General features: G+C 44.4%; 1 protein-coding gene across 2 annotated transcripts in view; it reads right to left on the bottom strand.

Annotated features, from left to right (window-relative positions):
• Positions 1 to 11,148, bottom strand: part of SPSB4 (splA/ryanodine receptor domain and SOCS box containing 4) — a 191,477-nt gene extending 180,329 nt beyond the window's left edge. Inside the window, exon 1 of one of the 2 annotated variants that reach the window (XM_056564877.1) lies at positions 10,524 to 11,148. The gene's annotated coding sequence lies outside the window, so the exon portion shown is untranslated. Of the gene's footprint in view, positions 1 to 6,877; positions 6,986 to 10,523 lie in introns of those variants that run through there. The other variant, XM_056564879.1, reaches the window with a different exon arrangement.
• Positions 11,149 to 15,933: the final 4,785 nt, after the last annotated feature.

The raw sequence follows: 15,933 nt of genomic DNA, 5'->3' as shown, positions 1-15,933 counted from the left end.
AGGCATTGATGCTATGGACTGGCCCGCCCATTCCTCAGACCTGAATCCGATTGAGCACATCTGGGACATCATGTCTCGCTCCATCCACCAACACCACGTTGCACCACAGACTGTCAGGGAGTTGGCGGATGCTTTAGTCCAGGTCTAGGAGGACATCCCTCAGGAGACAATCTGCCACCTCATCAGGAGCATGCCCAGGCATTGTAGGGAGGTCATATGGGCTCCTTGTTTTAAGGACATTACATCAAAATTGGATGATTTTGAGTGTGACTCCATAACCAGTCCTCCATGGGTTGATAAATTTGATTTCCATTGATAATTTTTGCGTGATTTTGTTGTCAGCACATTCAACTATGTAAAGACGAAAGTATTTCATACGATTAGTTCATTCATTCAGATCTAGGATGTGTTATATTAGTGTTCCTTTTATTTTTTGAGCAGTGTATATAAATATATATACATACATATATGTCATTTTTGGCCAGAGAACATCTGTCTGATGCAAAATGCGCTTAGCAAAGATCAACCAGAATGAATACGCCTTGCACACACTGCAGAATATGTTAGCGCTATAATAGAAAATAAACATACATGTTGATATTGGGACTAAAGTGTCAAAATGTTACTAGCAAACTACATCTGTACAAATCTAATGTTCCAAAATACTCTGCTCAGGATTCCTAAAGCCAGCCAAATCCTCACACAACAGATTGCATCTGCCATTGACATGCTAATTATTTACCTACATTTACAAATACAAAGGCACTTCCTAAATCCTCACATCTGATGCTGAGAGAGGACGTCTCTACACAATGGGAAGATGCCAAGCCAAATGCAAAGAACAGTGTTGTTCCAGTTTTTGTTTGTTTTTTTCCTTTTAAAAGGTTTCTGTCATCAAAACAGATTTTATTCCATAGACAACTAAGTATTACACAGCTGGAGGCTCTAGTGAAATGAGTCCCCATTGAAAGATCCCCTTTATCAGTTTACCATGGCTTACAGCATATACAGCAAATAAAAAAGAATTGTCCAAAACAGTTAACCACCTTAACCCCTTTAAAGGGATGTCCGGTGCTTAGACATCTTATCCCCTATCCAAAGGATAGGGGATAAGATGCCTGATCGCGGGAGTCCCGCCGCTGGGGACCCCCGGGATCATGCACGCGGCACCCCGTTTGTAATCAGTCCCCGGAGCGTGTTCGCTCCGTGTCTGATTACAGATGACCGCAGGGCTGGCGGCGTGTGACGTCACGCCTCCACCCCCGTGTGACGTCACGCTCCGCCCCTCAATGCGAGCCTACGGGAGGGGGCGTGATAGCTGTCACGCCCCCTCCCGTGGGCTTGCATTGAGCATGACGTAACACGGAGGCGGAGGTGTGACGTCACACGCCGCCGGCCTTGTGGTCGTCCGTAATCAGACCCGGAGCGAACGCGCTCCGGGGACTGATTACAAACGGGGTGCCGCGTGCAAGATCCCGGGGGTCGCCAGCGGCGGGACTCCCGCGATCAGGCATCTTATCCCCTATCCTTTGGATAGGGGATAAGATGTCTAAGCATTGGAGAACCCCTTTAAGGGGTACTCCGCTGCTCAGCGTTTGGAACAAACTATTCCAAACACTGGAGCCAGCACAGGGAGCTCATGATTTATAGCCCTGCCCCTCATGACATCACGCGCTTGTTCCAAACGCTGAGCAGCGGAGTACCCCTTTAAGGACTTAGCCCATTTTGCCCTTGGGACTCATCAAATTTCCTTTTTTTGTATTTTCATTTTTGCCTTCTCGCCTTGCAAAAGTCATAATTCTTTTATTTTTCATTGCAAAGAGCCATATGAGGGCTTATTTTTTGCATGATCAATTGTATTTTGTAATGACACTTTACATGTTACGACAAAATGTACGATAGCCAGGGGGAGAGAAGGGGCAGCGGCACCCATTGCCAGCGCCGCTGCCCCGTTGCCTCCCCCATCCCCGGTTGTATAATTACCTGTTGCCGGGGTCGGGTCCGCGCTGCTTCAGGCCTCCGGTGTGCGTCCCTTGCGTCGTTGCTATGCACTGCACGGCGCAATGACGAGTGACGTCAGCGCATAGCAACAACGCAGGGGACGCACACCGGAGGCTGGAAGCAGCACGGGCCCGACCCTGGCAACAGGTAATTAAACAACTGGGGATGGGGGAGGCAACAGGGCAGCGGCGCCGGCAATGGGTGCCGCTGCCCCTTCTCTCCCCCTGTCTGTCGGTGCCGCTGCCCCATTGCCGGCGCCGCTTCTCTCCCCCCCTGGCTATCGGCGCCGGCAATGGGGCACCGGCACCAATAGTCAGGGGGAGAGAACGGGCAGCGGCTTTGATAGCCAGGGGAGAGAAGGGCCGGCAGCAGGGCTCTAGACCCCAGGACAGGCAGGGGCAGAGAAGCCGGCAGCGCTGGCGGTCTCTGCACCTGCAAAGCCGCTGCAGTTCATTGATTTAAAGCGCCCGCTTTAAATCATTGAACTGCAGCGGCTTATCGGCGTATAACACGCAGGTAGACTTTAGGCTAAAAATTTTATACGCCGATAAATACGGTATTTACGTTAATGCCATTCACCGTAGAGCATACATAAATGTTATGTATTAATAATTTGGACATTTCTGCTTGCGGTGACACCAAATATGTGTTCTTTTATTTTTAATTTCTTGAAAAATTGGAAAAGGGGATGATTTTAATTTTTACGCTTACATGTGTTTTCAAAACACTCTTTTGATTATTTTATGTATACTTTTTAAATCCCCGTAGAGGAATTTTACATTGATTAGATTCCATACACTAAATAATGCTATGCTGTTGCATAGTCAGTGTTATCGCGATCTGCTGATAGTGCCTGGCTCAGCAGACTCTATCAGCAGATTGGAGCCAGGACTCCCACTGATTAGGTACGAGGACTTCTGACAGGCCTGTTTACCAATAGGATCTCCACATACATGTTGAGGGGGTGCTATTCGGTTACAGCCATTGCAGTGCTAAAAAGCCGTGATCACTATTGACCAGATAATTTAAGGGGGTTAATAAAGGAGAATGTTGAGTTTCGCAGTATAAGCTATCTGGGTGCACCTTTACACAATGCAGTTCCAAAATGGAGGAATACAATCAAAACAGAATACAGTAAAATTTCCCTTAGCGGACAACTCCCAATAGTGGACACCTCCCAATAGCTGACAGTTTTTAATTCCCCGACAGAGCCCCATAAGGCTTAATGTATTTGCACCCTCCGAATAGAGGACGTTTCCAATAGCGGATGTGGACACACCCAAATGGGGACAATAGAGGATAAAACACTCGCATTAGGAGACAAAACACTCCCTTTAGGGGACAATAGGGGACAAAACACTCCCAATAGGGGACAACCAGGCTTATGTGCCAGCCCTACCTTGCACATGGGGACACCATTAGGTGGTACAGCCAATACCCCATTAAGGGGCCCAGACCCCTGCTGCACCCACCTGCAAAAGCCCCAGCACAGTAGCAGAAGACCAATGTTTAAACAGTGGTCCCCTGCTTCTGTACGTCTGCCGACCAAATCATTCACCCCCCTCCTTCCCTGATCCCCTGTGCCACTTTATTCCCATGTGCCAAATCATCCCCCTCTTTATTACCCCCTGTGTCACATCATTTCCTCTTGATCCCCCCTGTGCTATTTAACTCCCCCTTTATTGCCCTCTGTGCAAATTCATCACCATCTCTTTACCACCCACTGTGTCATTTTATTCCCCCTTTATCCCCCTGTGCCACTTCATAGAGAGGAGGAGAGAAGTTCACTTAGTCTTTGCATTGTGTGTCTGTGTGTGCCACACTAAGCATAGACAACAGAAAGAGGAGAAGAGAACTGTCTGAGGATTTGAGAACCAAAATTGTGGAAAAATATCAACAATCTCAAGGTTACAAGTCCATCTCCAGAGATCTAGATTTGCAGAGGTAGCAGTCACAATGGGGCAATGGTGCCTTAGGGGGCCTCAAAGCACACATGCACCGTACCGATTTTGTATCGGCGCTCAGAAGCTGCAAGTTACGCCTCTGGCTCAGATCCCCATGTCATGTACATCCAGACAATAATAAATAGACTTTTTTGTTTAATGCGATGATGCTGTACATTTCCCAAAGTGATAAAGACTGCTCCGTCTATTTCCAGGTAGTCATATATATGCTGTGACGGTGTAATCTGGGGACAAATGTTTCAGTTCCTGTAAGTTCAGTGAGTTCATCTGCGGTGACAACTATTGCATCTACAGTAGCTATTGTATTTTCTCATTTCAGCCATGTCCATCGCTATCGGAAAACCCTGCAATACACTGAAACCGCCCTGGCAAGCAGCGGAGGCATTAACAATGCTGCCAAGTCTAAGTGAATTGACAATTTAGAAGAGGCTCAGCTTTGTCAACAAGAGCACAGTGCTGCATTATACTGCAAGGCAAAAGAGTGCTGCATGTGTTCCTTAAGAAGAAAATGCTATCACAATCTCAATCTTACCACGGAGAATACACTCTATCTGATTAATGCAGCGGACTTAACCCTCCAGCTTCATTACAATGATGAACCGTACATGATGAGGCCAGTATAGCACATATATAGGCCAGTTCACACACACATGCATTTTTGGGCTGCCACAGTTACTACTGTAGCAACCAGTCAGGCATTTTTGGAATTCTTAGAAATTGCAGTCAATGGACTCTTATTTTACCTAGTGGTTCAGATCAACTGTGGGCAGCATGATGGCTCTGTGGTTAGCTGGGGTCCGAGGTTCAAATCCTACCAAAGACAACATCTGCTAAGAGTTTGTATGTTCTCCCCGTATTTGCATGGGTTTCCCCCTGGGACTCCGGTTGCCTCCCACACTTTAAAACATACTAATATGTGAATTTGGAGATTTGAAGATTTGGAGCCTCAACGGGGATAAGAACCAAGTTGAGTGTATAGCACTGCAGACTATACTGGTGCTATATAAATCAAGGAATAAAGAAATTATTCCCTCTACAGTAAGATTGCAGGCCCTCTTTGATAGTCTGGGGATGGTCTGTCACTAACATGGTGTTTTCCTGTTTAATATGATATATATATATATTTTTTTTCCATAAGAATTACCATGGTGTTTTCCAAACCAGTGTGCCTCCAGCTGTTTCAAAACTACAACTCCAAGCATTCCTGGACAGCCTTTGGCTGTCCAGGCATGTTAGGAGTTGTAGTTTTGCAACAGCTGGAGGCACACTGTTTGGAAAACACAACAATTTCAGTCCATCAATCTAAAGTATTTCTCTACACATATTTTCAGCGGAGGATGTAGTACACTTTCTGGCAATATATATTGGTGCTGGAGCCAGGTGAGACATGAGTGTGATATTGATTTACAATGTAATAAGGCTCTCTTATGAAGGTAATCTAGCACTTTGTATGTGGGCACTATGGCTTAGCTGATGGAAGCAATCAAGCTCTTTTTGTGGAGGTACTCTAGTATAGTTATGCAGGCACTGTTTATGGAAGCACTCACCATTCTTGAACTGTTCATGGAGGTACTCTAATAGAACCCTGTCACTATTAAATGGTTTGCTCCACTCTATAGAGTTTTAACTAGAGATGAGCGAACTTACAGTAAATTTGATTCGTCACGAACTTCTCGGCTCGGCAGTTGATGACTTTTCCTGCGTAAATTAGTTCAGCCTTCAGGTGCTCCGGTGGGCTGGAAAAGGTGGATACATTCCTAGGAAAGAGTCTCCTAAGACAGTATCCACCTTTTCCAGCCCACGGGAGCACCTGAAAGCTGAACTAATTTATGCAGGAAAAGTCATCAACTGCCGAGCCGAGAAGTTCGTGACGAATCGAATTTACTGTAAGTTCGCTCATCTCTAGTTTTAACTATCCACATGATATATAAAGTGTTTGCTAAGTAAATGCAAAGACCCAACCAATGATGAGAAACATATTTTTTTGTCCCCCATTTGCCATAAGAGACTTAACAAGGGAGTGGAGGAGGAACAGATCTGAGGACCAGTCATAGCTGAATACAGAATGGACACAGTGCACTATATTTGAACACTGTATGAATTTTCCATATGTTATTTGCTTTCATAAACGGTGCTATTCTCTGAAAGAAAAGTGCATTAACTTAAAATTTTTGAGAAATACTCAGAGCCACAAAAATGAGACAGTCGGCCTCCAAGGTCGACTGTGAATTAAATATTCTGTTCTTGTTTAGTCAGTTCAATGGCTGGAAGTGCCTACGTACCTGTATATGGCAGTTTTTTGCCCAATATATTTATTCTCCTACCAACTACCACTCAAAGGTCCCAGTTCTATAGAAATAAAGTGGAGACAAACCCCAGTGGTCTGTTATGGAGGATCCTATATCTAAATGAAGATAATTATATAGAAACGTCCCTCTTTAGGTCCTGCTTCTCCCAACGAATTTGATGAGGCAGATATTCATAAGAAGCTTTTAATTATAAAACCAATGACGCGTTTCGGGTTGAAAACCCTTCCTCAGATTGGCATTCATTACGCGTTTCGGGTTGAAAACCCTTCCTCAGATTGGCATTCATTACGCGTTTCGGGTTGAAAACCCTTCCTCAGACTGGCATTCATGCCAATCTGAGGAAGGGTTTTCAACTCGAAACACGTAATTGGTTTTATAATAAAAAGCTTCTTATGAATACCTGCCTCATCAAATTCGTTGGGAGAAGCAGTGCCTAAAGAGGGACATTTCTATATAATTCTCTGCATTTCTCGTGGGCAGTCCTTCACCTGTTCCCACATCCCTAAGGCATCGCAGCACTCTTGGACTCTCAATAACCCTGTATTCAAACTGTCGGGGTGATATGTGCATTTTCATTGCGCTCAAGGTGAGCAGAATACCTACCTTTATTATTTAAGAATTTGCATATTAAGGATAATGCACTAGGCGCCTTGTGTGGCTTTTTTTGTCTCCTGCTTCTAATATGTAGATGAAAGCATGTATGAGTCAGCCATTTACACCCAACCTAAAAAAAAAGGTTTATAGAATATTTTTAAAACATTTTTAATCTCATCCTGTTAACTCTGTGATTCCCATGTCCCCTTCCCCAGTTAAATGCTCTGCAGCATCACCTTAAAGGACAACTGCAGTGGCATTACACTTATCCCCTATCCACAGGATAAGTGTTTGATCGCGGGGGGTCCGACCGCTGGGACCCCCCCGATCTCCCTAACGGGGCGCCGCCATTAGCGCTCATGGTGAGCGCTAAGGCGCGTAGCGTCGACCTACAGGTCGACGGTGGCGCCCCGTCTCCTCCCCGTCCCCATACAGTTCTATGGGGAATGCTGCCTCCCCGCCTCTCCCATAGAAATGTATGGGGGAGGCGTGCCGGCCGCAACCTCATGCTGCGGCCGGCACGCCACCTGCACGGGAGAGCCGCGGCCCCGTACAGGAGATCACCGAGGGCCCCAGCGTTCGGACCCCCCGCGATCAAACACTTATCCCCTATCTTGAGGATAGGGGATAAGTGTTTGTAATGCTGCAGATGTCCTTTAAGAGATCAATCCTTACTGATTTTTGAATACAATACCAGCACAACAGTGAAGACTGACACTTTAAATCCAGGGAGCAAATGAAAAATACTGCGATTCTGAATAACAATGTTGGTCTGTAAGCATTGTTGAAAGTCATGTACTGTATACGGTATAGCAGAAAGTTAAGGGACAACCCCGGCGCTGTTTAATAGTATCCATAATCTATTATAAAGTTTTTTTGTTTTTTTCCCCCACAGTACATTATAATAATTCTTAGCAACTAGATATACCATAAAAGTGAAATTTAGGGGAGATGACTAGAGATGAGCGAACTTACAGTAAATTTGATTCGTCACGAACTTCTCGGCTCGGCAGTTGATGACTTATCCTGCATAAATTAGTTCAGCTTTCAGGTGCTCCCGTGGGCTGGAAAAGGTGGATACAGTCCTAGGAGACTCTTTCTTAGGACTGTATCCACCTTTTCCAGCCCACCGGAGCACCTGAAAGCTGAACTAATTTATGCAGGATAAGTCATCAACTGCCGAGCCGAGAAGTTAGTGCCCAATCAAATTTACTGTAAGTTCGCTCATGCCTAGAGATGACCATTATGACCCAGGCTTATCCCAACAACTAGGATGTCTGGTTCATGTGGTCATAAAATAGATATAGTGAAATGCCATGACTGTCCCAATACTGCATAAACAGTTATCTATAAACACAGATAAATTATCCTTTACAGCAATGTTTCCCAACCAGTGTGCCTCCAGCTGTTGAAAAACTACAACTCCTAGCATGCCCGGACAGCCGAATGCTAAGAGTTGTAGTTTTGCAACAGCTGGAGGCACACTGGTTGGGAAACACTGCCTTCCAGTGTAAATGTTTTCTCAGGACTGTAAAGTGATGGTTTATTTGCTTAATATTGTCATGGTCCCCATATAGAACTGTCAACAGCACAATATCTACTCTAAATATAATCCACAGTGATAAACCCCCCCGGCCTAGACCCCAAGGAAGCTTGTCTGACTAACTACATGACCTCTCACTGCTTCAACACACAGAGACAGCTATATATCCCAGGCTGCCCACCACATGCCACATTATGCCCACACAAAGGTCCAGTTTATTACAACACCCTGCTAGGTTGTAGTCATAATGGATAATTGCACATTCTACTTCAATAGACCGCAAACAATGGCTACAATGTATTGCTCTGGGCCCAATTCTGACTTGCCTGAAAGGATATGCCACCTACTGTGTGCCCTTACTTCAATGGGGGGGGGGGGGGGGGGGGGGTGACAATGTATCTTTCAAGTGAGGGCAAGCCTTAACAATGGCTATAAAGAAAAGAAAAAAATAGAAACTCTAGAAACTGCCTACATGTTTTTAGGAGGGTTCTCCTAAAATATGAGGAGCACAAAGCAGACCATGTGCCAAACAGGAACATGATGAGAGTTACTGAAAAAAAAAAATAAATACAAAAGAGAACTTACAAGTGTAAACATAAACATGAACAAATATACAGTTTCTGCAAACACATAATAGGCTTTGTTAGTAAAACAATTGTTGCAAAGTTTATTGTTTTGCATTTTATCCCCCAAAAACAGTAATGATATCATGTGTATGGACCTGGGAAGATGCTGATCTACAATACATAAGGTCTACTCCTGGTATGGCATAAACATGTATCCAAAATGGACAAAAAGGCAGACATTGGTGGCACAGGGTGGCACAGGGTGGGCACAGGATACTGTAGTATCATAGATCAATGGTGAGAAGATAAAAGGTGGAGCTGTATGTAGTAGAAGAACATTCATAGGCTCATGTACAGAACACTATAGTTAACAGTTTTCCAACCAGGGTGCCTCCAGCTGTTGCAAAACTGAATTTTTTTTTTTTTTTGCAGGGTGCCTCCAGCTGTTGCAAAACTGCATTTTATCCCCAACAAACAGTAATCATATAATGTATATGGACCTGGTAAGATGCTGATCTACAATAGATAAGGTCTCTTCCTGGTTTTGTATAAACATATATCCAAAATGGACCAGAAGGCAGACATTGGTGGCACAGGGTGGCACAGGGTGGCACAGGGTGGACACAGGATACTGTAGTATCATAGATCAATGGTGAGAAGATAAAAGGTGGAGCTGTATGTAGTAGAAGAACATTAATGGGCTCATGTACTGAACACTATATTTAAGTGTTTTCCAACCAGGGGGCATCCAGCTGTTGCAAAAATGCATTTTTTTGCAGGGTGCCTCCAGCTGTTGCAAAACTGAATTTTTGCAGGGTGCCTTCAGCTGTTTTAAAACTGAATTTTATCCCCAACAAACAGTAACCAAATAATGTGTATGGACCTGGGAAGATGCTGATCAACAATAGAAACGGTCTCTTCCTGGTATGGCATAAACATATATCCAAAATGGACCAGGAGGCAGACACTGGAGACATGTGGCACATGGTGGGCACAGGACACTGTAGTATCCATAGATCAATGGTGAGAAGATAAAGGTGGACCTGTATGTAGTAGAAGAACATTCATGGGCTCATGTGCAGAACACTATTTCAGTGTTTCCCAACCAGGGTGCCTCCAGCTGTTGCAAAACTGCATTTAAATCCACAACAAACAGAAATCATATGATGTGTATGGACCTGGGAAGAGGCTGATCTACAAAAGAAAAGGTCTCATCTTGGTTTTACATAAACATATATCCAAAATGGACCAGGAGGCAGACATGTGGCACAGGGTGGGCACAGGATACTGTAGTATCCATAGATCAATGGTGAGAAGATAAAAGGTGGAGCTGTATGTAGTAGAAGAACATTCATGGGCTCATGTGCAGAACACTATTTCAGTGTTTCCCAACCAAGGTGCCTCCAGCTGTTGCAAAACTACAACTCCCAGCATGCCCAGACAGCCGAAGGCTGTCTGGGCATGCTGGGAGTTGTAGTTTTGCAACAGCTGGAGGCACCCTGGTTGGGAAACACTGCTCTACTTGGAGCAGACACAAAGCACTTACCTTACAATGAGCAAGACAGATCCAGTACTTGTCATGTAAAGCCTCAGACACCATATAAACCAGAAAAGATACAAATTGTACAAAAGGATCCTTGGAACCCCCTTAGAATCCCTCCGTGCTCCGCGCTGCCTCCAGATGTGCAATGCGTAATGGCACAGGGCAAGATGTTGTGCCAGCCTCCTGCCAAGACCTGGGAGCAGCCTGGGTATCCTGGTAAAGTTACTGGAGGAATGATACTCCCATATCAGGCGCAGGGCACAGCTGCACCCCTCTTGGATCCACACATGTAGTTGAAGGCACAGCTGACTGGCACCCCTGTTCTTCCTGGCACATTACAGGGTGGCACTAGTCCAGCCATCAGTAATAGAAGCGGATTCTCTTCTGCAGGTCCTTTGGTGAAGCCCTATGGGGGCAGTTTTTTTTTTTTTTTTTTGCTTTGTGTTTAAAGATTACCTTTGTCACCCCCACCCCCTGCATAGGAGAGAGACAGCCCAGATGGGAAGAGCCTGCTGCTGAAGCAATGCCCCATCCTGAAAGCTGATCCCTGCTGATCTCATCACTTACAACTCACTAATCCAATGGCGGGGGAATGAGGAGCAGATGGAGACGCCCATACTCTGCCTCCTCTTCTTCCAGGCATCACAGCCCTTGTAGGAGAGCAGAGCACAATGAAAGGAGCCCACCAGCTGGCTGAAAGTGGAAGTGGTGCTGACAGGAGTCCCTGCAGCCAGACACTGCTATGTGCTCAGAAATATCACAGCCTGAATGTGTGTCATTCTACAGTGATCCCTCAACTTACAATGGCCTCAACATACAATCGTTTCAGCATACAATGTTCTTTCCCGGACCATTGTAACTTGAAACCAGACTCAACATACAATGTACAGACAGTCCAGATCTGTGAAACGTGTCAATGGCTGGAAGAACCAACCAAGCAGAATGGACATTCACTGGTAAAACCCCTGTATTACTGAAGCGCATGCACTCACTGATGTCTGGTAGCGCCCCCTACAGTACAGGGAGGTATTACATGTTCTGTACACTTTAACTATACAGGGTTACCTGCTCCTTTGGACATCAGGTAAGGGCGACTCCATGTTACTTTTTTAGGACACTGTGTACTATACAGGACCCTGAATAAGCTCCTTTCCTCTACATAGACCAGTGTTTCCCAAGCAGGGTGCCCCCAGCTGTTGCAAAACTACAACTCTCAGCATACCCTGTCCGGGCATGCTGGGAGTTGTAGTTTTGCAACAGCTGGAGGCTCTCTGCTTGGGAAACACTGACATAGACAGTGATTACAGCTCCCAGCAGATCTTTCTTACTTTTATATGTAAGGATTTGCTTTATCTATATTAGTTATCTGCTTATTTTTCTTTAATCCGCACTTTTTCCTATTTTTGGATGACATTTTGGTGGCTTCAGAACCAATTACCAGGTTTCCATAGAGTTCTGGTCTCAACATACAATGATTTCAACATACAATGTACGTCCTGGAACCAATTAATATTGTAACTTGAGGGACCACTGTATTCCATAGGACTTACTAATTGTACACAACGTGGGGGGAGATTTATCAAAACCTGTCCAGAAGAAAAGTTGCAAAGTTGCCCATAGCAACCAATCAGATCGCGGCTTTCATTTTTGAAAAGGCCTTTGAAAAATGAAAGAAGCGATCTGATTGGTTGCTATGGGCAATTCAGCAAATTTTCCTCTGGACAGGTTTTGATTAATCTCCCCCTCATGTGTCTAAAATATTATACTAAAGTGATTCTATATCTTTGTTTAAAGCCTTGTTATGGCTGTATTTGTGTGAGGGGCGGGAGTATCTCTCCTCCCCCCCTGCACTTCTAGGCGGGGTTTAGGAAGTTGTGGGTAGGGCTGGGGGTATATAAATGCCCCTGCTCCTACGGGCGGGGCGTACGTGACGTTTTGCGGACCCTCCCAACCCTCCACTCTTTTCAATTGTCCATTACAGGGTATACCCAGTAAAGGCGTGTCCTCCGTCGCTGTTGTTGGGCAGAAATCTGACCGCTTTGTTAAAGTTTAAAGGTTTCCATGACATGTAGGTATGTAACGCTGTAATCACAAGCACGAGTGTGAAGCCCCGAACACAAATATACAATGTGTCAAAAAGTGAAGCTCAACTGATCATACTAGACCCATTTGTCTATCTATTATCTATCTATCTATCTTTCCATCTATCTATCTATCTTTCTTTCCATCTATCTATCTATCTTTCCTTCTATGTATCTATATATCTATCTAAAAAATCCAAATAAAAGCAGCACATCAAGCAATAGAAAATATAGATAGATTCGGGGTGCTCGCAAAGTTGGAGCCTGGGTCCACCGGTTCCTTAATCCAGATACAAAAAACAGGATGCAGCACACCACAAGTTGCAATCAGGAGTGTAGGTTTATTCCATAACGTGCAGAGGACAATGTTTCACCAGCCTCACGCTGGCTTTCTCAAGTGAGGAATAGTGCAAAACACAGGGTATAAATGGACCGCCCTGGGAGCACCCATGTGATCATGTGATTAATTTTAAAAGGTAATTGTAAATCACCTTTGTAATTAATCACATGATCACATGGGCGCTCCCAGGGCGGTCCATTTATACCCTGTGTTTTGCACTATTCCTCACTTGAGAAAGCCAGCGTGAGGCTGGTGAAACATTGTCCTCTGCACGTTATGGAATAAACCTACACTCCTGATTGCAACTTGTGGTGTGCTGCATCCTATTTTTTGTATCTATCTATCTATCTATCATCTATCTATCTATTTATCTAACCTTCTGTCTGTCTTTGTAGCTTATATCAATTTATCTATCCCAGGGACTTATTTGCCTGGTGACAATCTCTATCTATCTATCTATCTATCTAATCCAGTGTTTCCCAACGAGGGTGTCTCCAGCTGTTTCAAAACTACAACTCCCAAAATGCCAACGACTGTCTAGGCATGCTGGGAGTTGTTGTTTTGAAACAGTCGAAGGCGCCCTGGTTTGGAAACAGTGATCTAATCTATATTTCCTATCTATCTATCTATCTATCTATCTATCTATCTATCTATCCAGCTGTCAATTTATCTCTGTATTTCCCAAACAGTATGCTGCCAGTTGTTGCAAAACTACAACCCCCAGCATGACTGGACAGCATGCTGGGAGTTGTAGTTTCGCAACAGATGGAGGCATACTAATTGGGAAACACTGATCTATCTACTTGTCTATTGCATGTCTATCTATCATCAATCTCACATCTGTCTGTCTATCTCTTTCATATCTATACCATCTATTCATCTATCATCTATCTATCTATCTACAGCAGAAAAAGCAGTAGCACTCACGGATAGCATTCATGTGTGTGGCTTTTATTAAAAATGCAGTAAACAGGAACATTTCAGCCATTTCACATGGCCATTGCCAACCATCCTGACAGTGGCCATGTGAGATGGCTGAAACGTCGCTGTTTGCTGCATTTTGGTGAGTAAAACCCACACACATGAATGCTATCCATGAGTGCTGCTGCTTATTCTGCTGTGGATACTACAGTATAAGGTCCTGAGGCTTGGGCCTTTGTTCATGCTTTACCCTGAATATGCTGCTCCTCTTCGAAACTGTGTCTATAAATCTATCAATCTATCTATCTTTCTATCTATCTATCCATCTATCTCATATCTATCTATCTATCTATCTATCTTTTGCATATCTATCTATCTATCTATCATCATCAATCTCATATTCATCTGTCAATATCAGTAAATCCACAGTAAATGCCTTTAAGGATGTATTCACGCATAAAATATCCTGCACATATTTGCAGCTTCAAATCCTGTGCATCAAATATGTTCAGGATACTGTATGTGTTAATAGACCCCAAAAGGGAATAAAACATTTTTATATGCTGTATGGCTTGGGGTGGTGCAATAATAAAAAATAAGTCATACTCGCCTACCCCAATCCCCTGCAGCTCTTGTTTTGACAGCTCCTCGTTCCTGTTCATCACTGCTTCTTCTTAGTTCCTGGGATGCGCTGTCCAATCACAGATTAAGGTGGGACAGTGCTGCAGTTAGTGATTGGCTGAACGGGTCAGACACTAGGATGACAGCGGCAACTGTGAACTGTCAGAAGGGAAGGTGCAAGAAATTAGAGTAAGTATCACTTCTTTTTTATTTTTACACCATGTACAGAAAACAATTATCTTTGGATAACCCCTTAAAGCACACGTGAGATAAACATATATTTATTCTGAGATAAAAATTTAAAAGAAGATAATAAGTGTAGCCTATATGGGCCATGTAGTCTTTCCTCCAACAATATTCTGTTAGTCTGTCCTTGTTTTATTTATGTATGATAGCTCCTCTGTAAATTAGTAAAAGTAACTGGTTTATTTTACATTGTAGTTATGTGCACACCCAGGGCCGGCCTTAGGGGTGTGCGAGCTGTGCGGCCGAAGAAGAAGGAGAACTATACTGCACCTAATGGGGGGGGGGGGGGGGGGGACTATACTGCACCTAATGGGGGGGGGGGGGACTATACTGCACCTAATGGGGGGAACTATACTGCACCTAATGTGGAGAACTATACTGCACCTAATGTGGGGGAACAATACTGCACCTAATGGGGGGAACTATATGGCACCTAATGTGGGGGAACTATACTGCACCTAATGTGGGGAACTATATGGCACCTAATGTGGGGGAACTATACTGCACCTAATGTGGAGAGCTATACTGCACCTAATGTGAGGGAACTATGCTGCACATAATGTGGATGAACTATACTGCACCTAATGTGGGGAACTATATGGCACCTATTGTGGGGGAACTAAACTGCACCTAATGTGGGGAACTATACTACACCTAATGTGGGGGAACTATACTGCACCTAATGTGGGGAACTATATGGCCCCTAATGTGGGGGGAACTATACTTCACCTAATGTGGGGAACTATACTGCACCTAATGTGGGGGAACTATACTGCACCTAATGTGGGGAACTATACTGCACCTAATGTGGGGGAACTATACTGCACCTAATGTGGGGGACTATACTGACAACCTAATGTCGGGGAACTATACTGCACCTAATGTGGGAGAACTATACTACACCTAATGTGGGAAACTATATGGCACCTAATGTGGGGGAACTATACTGCACCTAATGTGGGGAACTATACTGCACCTAATGTGGGGGAACTATACTGCACCTAATGTGGGGGAACTATACTGCACCTAATGTGGGGAACTATATGGCACCTAATGTGGGGGAACTATACTGCACCTAATGTGGGGGAACTATACTGCACCTAATGTGGGGAACTATACTGCACCTAATGTGGGGGAACTATACTGCACCTAATATGGGGAACTATACTGCACCTAATGTGGGGGAACTGTACTGCACCTAATG

The sequence above is a fragment of the Hyla sarda genome, chromosome 3 (assembly GCF_029499605.1).
Source record: "Hyla sarda isolate aHylSar1 chromosome 3, aHylSar1.hap1, whole genome shotgun sequence".
Lineage (NCBI taxonomy): Eukaryota > Metazoa > Chordata > Amphibia > Anura > Hylidae > Hyla > Hyla sarda.
The sequence above is the reverse complement of the archived record's forward strand: the minus strand, read 5'-3'. Positions and strand labels throughout refer to the sequence as shown.